At 38.8% G+C, this 16,366-nt stretch overlaps 1 long non-coding RNA gene and 1 other non-coding gene across 2 annotated transcripts; one reads left to right on the top strand and one right to left on the bottom strand.

Moving 5' to 3' along the window:
- Nucleotides 1–1,690: 1,690 nt before the first annotated feature.
- LOC114806562 lies at nt 1,691–15,994 on the bottom strand. Its single transcript, XR_003754599.2, has 3 exons — nt 15,893–15,994; nt 4,567–4,671; nt 1,691–2,348 (listed from the first exon to the last, which is right to left on the bottom strand). It is a non-coding gene; the product is annotated as an uncharacterized LOC114806562 (long non-coding RNA).
- LOC114806681 lies at nt 14,056–14,192 on the top strand. Its single transcript, XR_003754743.1, has one exon. It is a non-coding gene; the product is annotated as a small nucleolar RNA SNORA7 (small nucleolar RNA).
- Nucleotides 15,995–16,366: the final 372 nt, after the last annotated feature.

Raw genomic sequence — 16,366 nt, forward strand, 5'->3', positions numbered from 1 at the left:
GTAGTACCCTAGGTGTCTGAGCAACCTCATCCAGTATTGACCAGCATGGCACACTGCAGGCAAGTAAGGGACCCCTCTGGTGAGGAAACTCTTCATAAGGATCAATAGCAAACATTATAATGACAAGGCACTACAAACATCAAACATGATGCACAACAAGGGATAGTCTTTATGTGCACACACTGTGGCTGACATTGTCAGTTCTGTAGTCACACTTGCACCAAGGTGAATTTCACAAACAGCGGCATCTTCGATGTGAAGAACAACAATATATTGCACAGTTTGGAGGTCCTTTTTGAAATGATATTTGCTAACATTTAATATGTGCCAGGTATTTTATTAAGTGTTGGGTAAATACAAGCTTGGTATCAGGTTGGACACAGTCCACGTCCCACGTGGGTTTCACATTTTTAATCCCCATTTTACAGATGAGGTAACTGAGGTACAAAGAAGTTAACTGCTTTACCTAAGTGGTAGTGGCAGCCTTAGAACTCGGGTCCTCTGACTCAAAGATCTGTGCTCTTTGTACTAGGCCATGCTGCTTTTCAACTGCTTCAAAGTTGTCTGTAATTTTGTTAAAGTATAAACTATGAGTTCTGCTGAGTTTCATATTACTAGTTAGATTTCTGTGCTCTGTAGGAGAAGCCTGCTTCTAAAATCCACTTTCAAATTGATCTAAGACTTGCTTTACCACTGCTTTGCAACTTTTGACATTTGGTTTTAAGCCACTCAATTAGCTCTCTCCCTCCTATTTACCCAATCTCTTTTCCTATTATACACCAGCTCTCACTCTTCATTCCTCTTAAATTAACCTACTCACTGTGCTTCCTTCTTATTTCTTCTGCTACTGACCACTTGCTCAAGCCCTTCCCATCTTTCTGGAACTCCTTCACCCTATACATCTAACAGGCCATTCAACATTCTCCCCTTCTTCAAATTATTCTGAAATCTGGGAAATCTGGGAAATTCTAATCTAATCTAATTTCTAATCTCTCCACTTCATATTCCCCACCTCCCTCATAAACACTTTTACACCAACTCTTTCATGCTACCTAAGCACTTAGATACTCACATCCCATCAGAGAACTTATGTACTTATATTCTCTATCACTTCTTCCTATCTGTAGTTTACTTTAGAGTCTTTCTCGCTAACTAGATTGTAAACTCTTTTAAGGTAGGACTTTGTTATATTGTATTCTCCCAAGTGCTTGGTACAGAACTCTGCACACATTAAGCAACCTCGAGCAAACTACTTAACTTCTCTGTGTCCCATCTGTAAAATGGGAATTAAGACTGTGAGTACTATGTGGTACAAGGACTGTGTCCAAACTGATTAACTTGGAAATAACGCAGTGATCAGAACAGCGCTTGGAACATAAGTGCTTAACAAATTCCATAATTTTTATCATTAATTATTATGATCGTGTCCACTAATTCTACTTTGCTTTTCCAAGTTCTCTGTAAATATTGATTGTTTGACCTTATTGTGAAGTGTAGAGCTTTATCAAGTCAGGTAGGGAGGCAATATCATATATGCACATTTTCCTTCTAACATTGTAAAACACAATTTTAAAATTCTGGAAAACAAAGCTAAATATGAATATGAGCAGGTGAAGGACAAGCAACAAAATATTCCACTTAGGCATTTTGATTTAAATTGACTTCCTAATTACCAGACTACTCTATTAAGTAGTTGGGAAATATCATTTTTATTCATGAGTGTTTAAGATGCAATCGCTTGAATAGCATTGATTGAAAGGATAACTATAGAATGCAGCTTTACCTTTGCCACTGCAGAACAGAGTTGATAACAAGGACTGAGCTTGATGACCAGGCTGAAATATTTGCCGCTTAGACAGCTTCAAAAAAGCTAGGCGGGCACAAAAGCTGCCACTGCAGCTCTAACATACAAACCTTTGATGTTCCCTCATCTTTACATCATAGAAGGAGCTCAAAGGGTTAATTAAAATTTAATGATATCGGCAGTACTTTGAAAAAGTTATGAACTTGGTTGAGATCAATCACTTCCTTGGACTGCCTGACTTCAAAGCGGACATTATGCAAAAGGGAAAGGAAAAAAAAAACCTCCCATTCTGAACTGAATTCATAAGCAAGGATTTTCTCATTAGTGATCTGTGCATGGAGGAGATTCCAAGTTCAAACTGGAAGGAGGTGAAGATCCAAAAAAGTGGTTAATCTGAATTTCAAGCCTTTGATGCTGATCACATTTTTGGGTCAATGAAGGCATCACTGCAAGTCAGAGGATGTTGAAACACCTCCAAATGGGAAGTTTGGTATTAGGGGTTACCAGCTCTTTTTCCTCTCCCTCTGGTTACCACAGTTTGATGCTGTAGTCAGAAAAAAAATACAATTCACTTGTTTACCCCTTCTCAGCACCTCTCCATAGAATTTCATGAAAGAACTAGTTTTTTAAAAAGATGGACTCTGCTAACTATATTTGAATTTCCTCTAATTTAGTAGGTTCACCCTCCCAACATCTTGTCACTTTTTTATTTAGATGTATAAATGCAACATATTTTTTTCAGAAGAATACTGTTTTCCCCAAATTCAGGGCTGGAATTTTTTCTTTTTAACATTAAAGCTTGAAAAGTGATGGTCACAAAAAAATTTTCAGAACAGCTTTAGTTATGCGGGAGGAGTGCCCAGATTAAAACAATTATGAATTTGAGTCGTCAGCCAGGAGAGGCTCACAATTCTGCTCTTGAAGGACCACATTCAATAAACTGCTCCTATCTGTCTTCACCTGGCCTAGAAAAGCCCACACAGAATGGGGCTGGGCTGTATTAAACAGGACAAAAGCTACAGAGCAATTTTTTTTCACATTCAATTTGGAAGTGAAATGAAAGTGAGATAAATCCATCCACCTGATGGTTTAGGAAAAAAAAATATTTTGTTTCTCATGCAAAACAGGAAAAAATACAATTGTAGCAATGCCAGTTTTGTGGAAAGCTAAGCATTTGCTGGATTTCACAACAAAACAGATTTTCCTCCAGAAATGAAGGGAAACTGTCCCATGGGGAATGTTTCATTTTCTTTCTTGTAGAGCTCTGGAGCAGCAGGCTTATCCTAAGGGTACTGAACAGGTTCTAGTTTGCTTACAGAATGCACAGTGCAGACTCCACATAAAACTATAACCTCTATCCCGCTGGCTTCAAGGCTCTCCATCAGATTTCCCCATCTTGAATATGGGCTCAATTCACCTACTATTCCCCACTCATAATTTCACTCAAGCTCACCTGAAATGTATCTCACTTTCAATTCTCCCACCTCTGACATTCAGCTTCATACTTTCCTCGACCTTAAAATCCACAACTTTCCTAAACCTCAAAGTATAAGATACCCTAGACTAGGAGTCCCATGTTGGACAGGGACTTGTCCACCCCAATTATCTTGTAACTATCCCAGCACTTAATGTTGCACGTGGCACATAGTAAACATAAATACTGTAATGAATTCATTAGTATTGCAAGAGATAAATTTAAATCTCTGGTTCGAGCTGTGTAAACTCTAGACTTTAAGCTCCTTATAGGCAGGGAATGTGTCTATTAACTCTGTTATTTTGTACTCTTCCAAGAGGGTAGTACAGTGCTCTGCACATAGTGAGTGCTCAATAAATATGGTTGATCAAGTGACTCTTGAATTGATAAAAACACTTAGTCTTGATGGAAATGAACAAGAAAAGTGGTGTGGTAATAGTGGAAAGATCCCAGCTCTGAGAGAAGATGTGGGTTCTAATCCTGACTTCACCCCTTTCCTGCTGTGTGACTCTGGTACAGCTCCTGGAACATAGTGAGCACTTAACAAATAGAAATATTGTTGTCATTATGATTATCAGGGAAGGAAGATAAAAGCTACATTTCCTGAACATTCTTCTAGCTTGGGCTGAATTTCTCATCAGCCATGAGAGTTTCTAGAAGGAGTTTGTTCTTGGAACCCACATAAACTGTGGCTAGTATTGTGACCTTGGACAAGTCACTTAACTTCTCCGTGCCTCAGTTTTTTCACCCGTAAAATGGAGAATACCTGTTCTCCTTCTTATTTTAACTGTGTGCCTCTCGTTGGACAGGGACTGTGTCTTTCCTGATCATCTTGGGTATACCTCAGTGCTTGGTACAGTGTGTGGCACCTAGAATGTGATGATTATTGTTATCATTATAGCGTGGCCAACAGAAGCAAGTTGGTCTAATGGATAGCGCCCAGGTCTGGGAGTTAGAAGGTCATGGGTTCTAATCCCAGCTTCATCACTTGTCTGCTGTGTGACCTTGGGGAAGTCACTTAACTTCTCTGCGTCTTGGTCCTTCATCTATAAAATGGGGATGAAGATTGTGAGCCCCATATGGGACAGGGATTGTGTTCAACCCAATTATCTTGTATCTTTCCCAGCATTTAGAACAGTACCTGGTACATAGAAAGTGCTTAACAAATACAAGAATTATTATTATTTCTTGATAGAACCAATTTTATGAGAGGAGTTATACAGGTCTGGCAAAGCTCCCTTTCTTACTGCTCTGCTGGTAGATTTTCCTATTATTGCCTGAATAATACCTGTGGATAGGTGGGCCAAAGTAATAGGTAGCTGGTTTTTTCATTTGTCCATTAAATCTTTCAGCTTTGCCTTTTAAATTTCAATTCTTGTATATGTAAATCCAGCTGTAAAAAACGTAAATTGAATGGAAAAATTATTTTCAAAATTAAGCCATATAGTTTAATTATTATATGATTAAACCATCTTATTTTGAGGAATGAAGTTTGAACAATTGTTTGCAGAGTTCCCCGTACATTTCTACGAGGAAACTCCCAAAGGTATGTGGTCAAAAGGAAAAAGCTTGAATCTTTAAAACAAACTATCCTTCTCTCAAGATCTCACTTCTCTTTCAATCTGTTCTTATGTGTTTGTTCTTTTCACCCTCATATATTTAATCTCCTTTCTCTTTTTCACATCCTCCCATTTTCCCATTACCTTATGTATTGTTTATGTTTACCAAACAACAAAGACTAAATCTCCTACAGAATTGCTAGTATAGTGTCTGACACATAGTAAGTACTTTACAAATACCACAGTTATTATTACTATTATTCCTTCCTCCTCCTTCATAATCTGTTCAGGGTCTTCTGGATCAAATCCAAAATTCAATTCTCCAATGTACATCATTGACTGGTATATTGTTTCTCTAAGCATCCTGCTCTTGCTTTTGGAGTATACTTGTCAAATGTTGGCCAACCCAGAAGTAGGTGGTCTTATTTTTCACAGGTAATTTAATCAGCTTTTTTCATAATGCTGCTTTTTGATTTGCCCTGTTTTCTGGAAGTGACAGTGCTAGTTTAGATGAAGAAAATGAGAAAACTCAAATTTTAAAACTGAAAACCAGAAATGCAGTGTTTCCTAGTGGATAGAGCAAAGGTCTGGGAGTCAGAAAAGACATGGGTTGGGTGCTGTGTGACCTTGGTCAATTCATTTAACTTCTCTGTGCCTTAATTATTTTATCTGTAAAATGGAGATTAAGACTGAGACATGGACTGTGTTCAAATTATTTATCTTGTATAAACCACAGTGCCTGGCCTGGCATATAGTATGTTCTTAAACAATACCATAAAAAACCTCCAAGAAACTAAACTTGAGGGTAAATTGGTGGTTAGGAAAGCACAAAACACCCAGATTGACACAAATCCAGAGAATGAGGAAGGTCTTGGGAATGCTGGTGGAATCTGAAGGAAATCAAATGAAGTATTTAACGAAACGTATGGAGGGCAGGTTCTACTGATTATCAAAGGGGAACAGGCAGATGTGGAAAAAAGGCAAAACAAGAAGGTCAAAATAAATAAATGTTAGAAGTAGTAAGCACTTTGACATAATTGGCATCTTTGAAATATGATGAAAGGAAGAAAATCAATGGGCTATAGGGCTACCAGGCTAAAACCTCTTTATTGAAACAAGGGTGAAGGCATAGGCCAGAATGTGTACAATAGTTTAAGGACAACAAAATAGTAATAATACAGAAGTCTTAGCTGATAAATCCTGCCATGGAATGCCTTTGGATAGATTTCCCAAGAGTAAACAAAATGATCATGAAGAACACCTGACTGGGAAGAGGAAAATATTCAGGAAATATAAACAGGTCGTGGAAACTGTAAATGGGACACTACATTTACTCACTCGTTGATTGAGTGAATAACTCATCAGAAAAAGAAAGGAAGGTGAGACTTTGTAAACTTCCCTAGAGATTGTAAACTTGCGTGGGCAGTGATGGTGTTTACCAACACTGTATATATATTGTACTTTGCCAAATGCTTAGTTCAGTGCTCTGAAAACAGTAAATGCTTACTAAGTAAGATTGACTGATTGATAGGATAAATTACTTCTTAGATAGATAATCACAAAGCCAACAAGGAACGATAAATGGCCTGTATTTAATGTGGAGTAATGGACAGGGACTAATGCAGGATATATAGGTCAGAGAGCCACCTACAGTAATGACACTCATCTAAATTAAACATTCTGGAGGGGAAAGGGGCCCACACCAAAAAAAATATGCAAAGACAAATAAAACAAATAAGCAAACTCCCCAAAGAGCTGAGAAGAATTGTGGACAAACAAGAGACTTATTTGATGCTCCAAACTGTTGAAATACACAATCTTAGAAACCCAAGTGAAATAGGTATAAAGAACACATCCCCTCGAAAAGGGTGTACAAATAGGAACATTGCATAGATAACTGGCAGGGCAAAAAAGATCATCAGAAGGAAACATTATCCTTCACATAATGCCCATAATGGAACACTCACCTGGGAGACAACAGAAAAATCCATAAAGCGTGGAGGGTCAGATATATATGAGAAATTAGGTGGGTCCCAAAGTAGTTTGGACAGCCACTTTCAAGAGAATCCAAAGGTAATAACCACTAAAGACTTTTCAATTATGTCCAAAGTGGACTCAGGAAACAATTTGCAAAGATGGGTTAAAAAGTGACTTCACTGATGAAAAGGAGATATTTGAGAAGCTCAAAGATTGAATTAGCTGTGTCTATTTTATAGAGAAAGATGTTAGACAAATGGTCGTAACCAGGTAGCAGCCTCAAGAGAAGGGCAACATCTTGATAAGCAGTTACTGTTTATCCTCTCTTTTGCCAATTTCTATTCCTCCTGCCTCCACATGTGGGGGTCCTTTGAGGATCAGCTCTGGGTCCCCTGCCAGCCTCCATTTATATTCCTTCGGTCAATTGACCGGCTTTCACAGCTTTGCATTTCCTCCTGCTGTTAAGACATCTTTACTTGGATGTCCCACCAGCATTTTAAACTTCACATATCCACAACAGAACTTCTTACCTTCCCATCCAAACCCTCTTCTCCATCCAACTTCCCCGTCTCTCTTGACAACATCGTCATACTTCCCATCTCACAAGCTGGTTCCTTGGATTATCTTTGGCTCATTTTTCTCCTTTAATCAGCATATTCAATCAGTTACTTAATCCTATTGGTTCTATCTTCAACATGCTACCACACTGGTCCAAGCCCTTGTCAACACTGGTCCAAGCCCTTGTCATATTTAATCTCTACTACTCTGTAAACCTCTTTGCTGACCTCCCTTCCTCAGCGTGGCTCAGTGGAAAGAGCCCGGGCTTGGGAGTCAGAGGTCATGGGTTTGAATCCCAGCTCTGCCACTTGTCAGCTATGTGACTGTGGGCAAGTCACTTAACTTCTCTGTGCCTCAGTGACCTCATCTGTAAAATGGGGATTAAGACTGTGAGCCCCATGTGGGATAACCTGATTCCCCTGTGTCTATCCCAGCGCTCAGAACAGTGCTCTGCACATAATAAACGATTTAAAAATTCCAACATTATTATTATTATTATTATCAAGTCTCTCCCCTCCCCTGTCAATACTCACTACTCTCTTCAGTCTATAATTTACTCTTTCTAAACAGCCATTCAATCCATCTTATTTATTGAGTGCTTACTGAATGCAAAGTACAATATAAAAGAGTTGGTAGACATGTCCCCTGTCCACAAGGAGCTTATATTTTCCATACATATATTTTCCATATTCCATACATATATTTTCCATATTTTCCAACCCAACTCTGCCATTTGTCAGCTGTGTGTCTATGGGCAGGTCACTTAACTTCTCTGGGCCTCAGTCACCTCATCTGTAAAATGGGGATTAACACTGTGAGCCTCACGTAGGACAACCTGATTATGCTGTATCTACCTTAGCGCTTAGAACAGTGTTCTGCACATAGGAAGCACTTAACAAATACCAACATTATTATTATAGGTCTCCACTCTTCAAAAACCATCAATTGTTTCACATCTATCTCTTTATCTAGCAGAAACTCCTCAGCATAAATTTTAACACACTCAATTAGACCATTCTCTGCTATACATCTTGGTTCCTCTCCCACTGTGACTCAGCCTGCACACTTCTCTCTTCTACCACCACCCTACTTACTGTGCTCGATCTCTTTTTCCCTGTTGACCTCTTGCTCACACCACCCTTCCTGCTGGAACTCCTCCCCACTCCTTCATATGCAACAGACAACAACTAACCCCAATTCAAGCCCTATAAATATATATCTTCCAGGAATCCTTCTCTAATTAATCTCTCATTTCCCCACCCTTTTCTCCCTCTCTTATGCATTAGGTATATATTAAGTCCATACTCACTAAGCACTTTGATGCTCACCCTATCCCTACTGCATCTGTGTACATAGCCTTATATTTTGTTGCTTCTCTTACCTGTTATTTATTCCTGTAGACTGTAAGCTCTTTTTGGCAGGGAACATATCCACCAACTCACATTTTACTCTCCCAGATGCATCATGCAGTGCTCTCCGTATAGTAAGTTCTCAATATACTCCACTGACTGACTGATATACCCTCAAAGTTTCTTTATAAGAATCACATTTGGTTGTCTCTAACTGAATGGATGCAGAGCCTGGCACACCTTGAACAGACTAGACTCATGCTAGATTTCCAACCCCTAGAATAATTAACTAAGGTCCTTTGAAGCCGACTTCATTAATACTGTTCCAGTTTGTCTATTTTACAGAAAAAAATGGCAAGATACTTATGTGATGGCCAATTATGATTCTCTTCCAATTTCACAGTATGGTGTTCTCAGTTTGCACCTAAGTCCCTTTTTCTTTAGTTAAGAAAAATATTTTGATTCAGTTTCTTGGTCTGACATGTAAAAAAAAAAAATCAATGCTCACTGAAAATAATCTCTACTAATTGGTGTAAAACTCAGATTATTCCTTGATTTTCAACATACGCTTCCTATGCTAAAACACATACATTTTTAGAGTATTGGATCTGGACATCATTCCCAACTCTCCCATCAGAAATACATTTGTAAATAATTTTAACAAATCTGCCAACACAACCAATTGAACCTGCTGCTTTCCTGTCATTCTGCTCTTCTTCTTTAATGAAACTTCACCTCCCAACACTGAATAGCCAACGTCAAACTCCCTTATCTATTCTTCCCAACCTCAAAAACAGTAAAGCAATAGCTGGGGAGAAATTAATGGAGTAAGACCTCCTTGAGGACATAGGATTTCATAAGGGTTTTGAAGATTGGCAGAACTAGGCCTGGTGGATTGTAAGGGGAAGAGTTTCAGAAAAGAGAAAGGATGTAAGTGAAGGTTAAAGCAGAAGAGTCAAGGAAGTGTCACAGTGGCAAATTAAGCATGAGAGGCAAGAACTATGGGAGACTAAAGTTAAAGGTCAGGAATTTCTGCTTGAGGCAGAAAGAAATGGTTCAAAATTGGAGCTTTTGATGAGTGGAGATGTAGGTACAGAACAACATGCTCACCCTCTAGAATGTAAGCTCGTTGTTGACAGGGAACATGTCTGCCTGCTCTGTTATACTGTACTCTCCCAAGTGCTTAGTGTGATGCTCTGTACACAGTAAGTGCTTAATAAATATGATTGAATGATTTAGAAAATTGAGTCAAGCAGCAAATGACTGGACTGGAAAGGAAAAGCTGGAGGAATGGAGATAAATTAGGAGGCTGATATTACGAAGCCTGATGTACCATTGTCATGACATTCTACCCATCGATTTCACAAAAGCCATGGTGCCCTCTTTAATTGCATTTTCCACTTTAGGAAACATGACCCTGCAATCTCTTCTAGCACTCTACATAGAACATTTAAAATACCATTCTTTGAAAAGACAAATAAATAGATATTTGTGCTAACATCTCTAATGTAACTCTCTGAAATGATCTATTTACTCATCATATTTTGAAGATATGCATTTCATCCAAAAGGACAGAAGGATTGGAATGTTCTTTTTCAATCCTTTCTGATGCCAATCTTTATTCTCTAGAGTTCCCATTCTCTTCTGTAAAATGATTTTCCCATTTAAAACTAACACATATGTCATGGCCCCACTGAGCTGAGAGAGATTTTTCAGAATGTCCAGTAAAGGTCACTCTGGCTTATATTTATGCTTATGTGATTCTGAAAATGCTAAATGAACAGATCCCTAGCATGTGCAGAGTATGCATGAGCAGGAATACTTGATTGTGTTAAGGCCCTCTTCACCCTGAGTCCCAAAATACAACTTTAATTTACACAATGTAAACACATCCATGAGACTCTCAATGCTTTGCCCTTTTACAAATTCTGCCCTGTTCCAACACCCCAGTATCATGACTCAATTGTCTGTTTTCCCCTTTTATCTCAGGTTTTGGGGTGGACGAATCTGCAAAATCTCCACTTTTCATTCATTCATTCAATCATATTTATTGAGTGCTTGCTGTGTGCAGAGCACTTTACTAAGTGTTTGGAATGTACAATTCCTGTCCAACAGTGGGCTCACAGTCTGAAAGGTGGAGACAGACAGCAGAACAGAACAAGTGGTTAGGCATCAATACCATCAAAATAGATAAATAGAATCATAGATATATACACATCATTAATACTATAGAGTAATAAATAATATATACAATAATATATACAAATATACAGAAGTGCTGTGGGGAGGGGAAGGGGGTAAGGCAGAGGGATGGAGTAGAGGGAATGGGGAGGGGAGGAGGGGCAGAGGGAAAGGGACGGCTCAATCTGGGAAGGTCTCCTGGAGGAGGTGAGCTCGCGGTAGGGCTTTGAAGAGGGGAGTGCAGAGGAGCACTTCCACACTGCATCCCATCTTTAGTCAGTCAAACCCACCTAGTTTCTGACTGGATTCTGCTCCTAACAGTCATATTTGTCAAACAAGATAAGGAAAGTGATAACAGCGACTGGATAATAGTAATAGAAGCAGTGTGGCTGAGTGGAAAGAGCACGGGCTTGGGAGTCAGAGGTCATGGGTTCAAATTCCGGCTCTGCCGCTTGTCAGCTGTGTTACTGTCGGCAAGTCACTTAACTTCTCTGTGCCTCAGTTACCTCCTTTGTAAAACTGTGAGCCCCACGTGGGACAACCTGATCACCCTGTATCTACCCCAATGCTTAGAACAGTGCTCTGCACATAGTAAGTGCTTAACAAATACCAACATTATTATTATTAATAATGATTGTCATATGTGCTAAGCGCTTACTATGTGCCAGGCACTATACTAAGCACTGGCGTGGATACAAGAAAATCAGGTGGGACACAGTCCCTGTTCTCATGGGACAGCCTCAATCCCCATTTTACAGATGAGGTAACTGAGGCACAAAGAAGTGACATACCTAAAGTCACACAGGAGACAAGTGGCAGACCTGATATGAGAAAACAGGTTCTTCTGACTCCCAGGCCTAATCTCTATCCACTATGCTACACTGCAATATGACTCTTCATAGTTCCCTTGTCACCCCATTCAATTTACATAGAGTCTCAATGTCTTTCATGTTGGGGGTGGAAAGATCATCTGATCAAAACCAATGAGAACATCAGTTAACCACCCTTCCAGACTGAAATCCCCTTCAGTCCATTCTCCGATGCTCCTGTCACCTTAAGAATCAATCACTATGTGGTATTTACTGAACACTTACTGTGTACAGAACACTTTAGTAAGCACTTACTAAAAAGAGACACTGCTAGGGGAGAAGCCAGCAGTTGCCTGGAATGCCAGCAGGGAAAGAGAAGGAAAGGGTCTCATAAAACAAAATTATTTTTTTTCCATATTTATAGACTTGGTAATAAGTCCTAACAAATTCCCAGAAAAAGAGACAATGAAATGAAAAAAAAGGGGGCTCTAACTATAATGCCATCTTTATCAAACTCATACCTCTTCTACAGCTGTGGGGTAAGAGTGAGTCTTCAAAACTATTGCAGTAAACTATAAGGCACTGTTCCCTATTATTCATTTATTCATTCATTCAACTGTATTTTTTGAGCGCTTACTGTGTGCAGAGCACTGTACTAAGCTCTTGGAAAGTACAATTCAACAACAGAGACAATCCCTTGCCCAACAACGGGCTCGCAGTCTAGAAAGCAGGAGATATTATTTGTCATCTCATGCACAAAAGCCTAAGGCACCTAATACGTGCTGGCGGGTTCCCAGCCAAGTACCAACCAGGCCTAACACTTCTTAGACTAGCCAAGAGTAGGGCCATTCAGGATGGTATATGACTGAAGGGAATTTCAAGTTTGTATTCTAATGGATGATGGGTGATTTTCCTTCAAAATGAAACTGTTTCTCATTAACAATAAACTCTTTATATTGACTATAAAGAAAATATTGAAAGGCATGAAGTCAAAGAGGAGTGTGTATTTAAGTTTTATTGAATCAATGGCAATGAAATGAGATTCTGCTACAGGCCATCTATGGACTCAATGTCATAATTCCAGTTACTGATAAATATACTTCACTTACAAATCATAGAAATAAACAATACATACCTGTTTTCTTGACAGAGAAAGTCAGAATCTGTTGAAAAGACTGAATATGTATTTTGGAAAGGCTGAATATATTGGCAGAAATGTTAATTTGTCATGTGAATAGTTTCATTACTTGCAAAAATAGACTATGTGTTTCAGTAAATAATGTTAGATGTGCTTTAAAAATTCAACCATGTTTAATTCTTTGTTGCAAAATCCTTCTATCCTTTCTTTGAGAGTATGTATTGATATGGCCCTTGACACTGTAGATAACAAGCAGAAACAGAGAGAATTTGAGAATTCCCACTTGACAGTCAACACCCTTCTCCATTTTAAGGCCATTGTTTAACTCAGTTTTTAGCTGCTTGTCAGTCATCTTGACTCCTGAATGTCACTTTTCTCTACCTTTTTGGTCTTTTGGGATTCCCCTTCTCTGCCCCTCGAGACATCTTTCCCTGGCCTTTCTGCTCTTTTAGAGTCCCTTCCTCAGATTTCTTGCTTGCTCTGAGTTTCCTCTCTATGCTCTGTTGGTTTTGCTCTGACCCCCGACTTCAGCCAGATATGTTCAGTTAATTCCTCTCATATATGCTTCCTTCACTCTCCTTATTTGTGACAAGGTATGTGGTCAGCATTCCATATAACTTGTGCAGATATTCAATAACAAATCAAGTTACCCATGGATAGAATATTTTAGGAGGTGTAAGCAGAGTCCCCAAAATAATATTGCATTTACTGAGTAAAAGAGCATCCAACATCTAAGCCTTGATACCTTATTTATTGAACCCCTATTATCTGACAGGGAGAAGTGAAGAATATTCATAATACCATGTTATGCCCCATTCATATTGCTGGACTAATCTGTTTTGACATATTCCAAATTTTCACTAGTAAAGGAAGCCATGGTATCACGGGCTACCCAAATCATTATTAGGGATGAATGTCAAACTCCTGGAAAATGAAAATATTTACTAAAAGTTTCAAAGCAACATCAAAGGACCTCTCTCAGTTTAAAAAAAACAACATCTTCCTCTCCTGAAGTAAAACTGAAGATACTGCCTACAATACGCTGGTGGAGGTGGCAGTTGAGGGACTGTCAAAGTGATGTGTGGGAGAGAATTAGCATTTCACCTCAGTCAATAGCATCATAAAAGTAAGAAGAGGAGGTTTTGAAGGTAGGAAAAGACAATTTTTAGAAAGACTAAGCTATTTAGTAAAAACTGAATAATTTTACCCCTCTCAGGATTGGACCTGGAGAGTTGCCAATATTCTACCGGTCTCAGCTACAGGAGGGAGAATCAAACAGAGACATACCCATTCCATTCCTAGCTTGGGCAGTGGCTAGGGTGTGGAAGCAATCTGTTTCAAGTCAAAACTCAACTGTGCTGGGCAGAGTGGCATGGGAGAGAGAGACGAGGGCAGAAACTTAAGTTTGCTGCGCAGAAGAAAGCAATGGTAAACCACTTCCGTATTTTACCAAGAAAGAAGAAGTATGGATACACCACTAGAATGATTGCAGATGGAGATGGGGCACTCTGGGAGAGACATATTCTGGGAGAGAGAAATGACCCGACAGCATAAAATGACAAGAATATTTTTTAAAAATACAATTAGTGAGGTAGAATCACTTTGACATTTTCTTGAAGATACGAGGGCTAGATCTCATAGGCTAGAAATTGTAATCTTTACTCAACATGTAGCTTGCTTTATCACTGAGGACAAATAACTCAATTACCATTTACAAAATGAGTGCTGAATAAGTGTCATTGTCACTACTTCAACCTCAGCTTCTTCCCTAGGCATAAGAAGCTGGGGATTTTTATATATAAGTGGAGATATTCTTGCCCAAATTCTAGATAAAAACCAATTGGTCTTGGGCACATCTCCTCCAAAAGGCCTTCCCAGGCTTGGGTCGGGTGAATATCAAGTGCCTGAGAGGCACAGATTTAAATGAATGGGTGACAGAAGGTCAAGTGACTAGGGGAATGAAGGCTTACTCAGGGAAGGTCTCTTAGAAACATTTGGAGGGCGTTGACTGCGTGGACCTCTCATTCAATTAATCACTAATAGAAATGATTTCTCAACCATACTCTAGTTAGGCCTCAGAAATCCTGTCTCTGAACCCTCAAAAATCATCATCAGTGATATCTCCATGTTTGCCTTTAGGCCATTGAGCCTTGTCATTTCTAAATCTTGTTCCCTGACCATACCACTGCCCTAGTTGTTTTCCTAGAAAATCCTAGAGTTTACAAGTTGCTGGAAAGATGTCGCATGGCCTAGTGAAAGGAGCAAGAGCCTGGAAGTCAGGAGACAGGATTGCAAAGCTTGGATCTGCCACTTGCCTGCTGTATTATCTAGGATTATTGATATACCTTCTCTGGGCCTCAGTTTCCTGTAAAGTGAGGGAACATTTCTTCCTTCCCTTTAGACTGTCTAACTGAGCTCTTAGAAAATTGTTTGGCTTAACAAATACAATTGTTATTGTTATTAATGGGAAGGTAAGGAGTACAAAGTCGTTTAAACCCAACCATGACTGTCAATCAGATTAATTTTAAGACATACGGAAAACACAATCTCTTTGCAAATAAATCCAATTGCATTAGTTGAAATAGGCAGTTTCCACCTCAAATATGAAGATAAAAAGGAAAAAAAACCCACCTGGGTGCTAATGTGGTAAAAACATTAGACCTGTTAAGGATTTATTTGATTTTGATTTGAAATGAGGATTGGTTCTACTGAGGGTCACAGAGAAAGACATAACTAGAGAGAATGATTTAGTACCTAAAACCAACCCTTCCATCAAAATTGTCAACCCAGCAAGTAACTAACCAACAGTCTTTGCTTTCATAGCCCTCTAGTCACTCTTCCATGCCCTGTACTTGGGAATTTGAGAAGAGTAGAATAAAGTATTTTCTTTTTGGAACTAGTTAGTTAGAAAATGGTAATACCAGATGTCTTCACACACAACACCAGATGCAGTTTCTGAAGCATTTTACACAACCATTCACTTTGAAAATGTTAAAGGCTCTCCATGATTAGTAATATATCACTGTGTGATTTTCAGACTGACCTTTACTATTATGCTCAGATGTCTTTCAGGAAAAATATAAATTTACAGAAGAGATCCTGTAAAAGACTGGTAATCCAGACCTGAGATCATGACACCAACACCATTTCTATGGCAACAGACTGTGCTGTCATTAACAGAGAACCATTATGACTTCACTGCAGTGTCAAAAACCAGCAGATGGTTTGTGGGTGTGAGATGATCTTTTTCAAATTTAAATGAAGTGGTTATAAATTTGGGAGTAGATAACAACAAAAAGGCTAATATATGAGATTATGGGTCCTTATCAAAGTTGCATTTCCTGAGTTACCTTTTCAGAACACTACATGATATTATACAAGTCACATGCATACTTCTATTTCTCCACTTTTTACAATGGGGAAATTGGGTTTTATATTAAATAAATTTGAATTAATGGAAATTAAAACATCCCTTATTTAGATGGAACCTCACAGTTAGAAAAGAGCAATAAAGAAT

Source organism: Ornithorhynchus anatinus, chromosome X1 (genome assembly GCF_004115215.2).
Source record: "Ornithorhynchus anatinus isolate Pmale09 chromosome X1, mOrnAna1.pri.v4, whole genome shotgun sequence".
NCBI lineage: Eukaryota > Metazoa > Chordata > Mammalia > Monotremata > Ornithorhynchidae > Ornithorhynchus > Ornithorhynchus anatinus.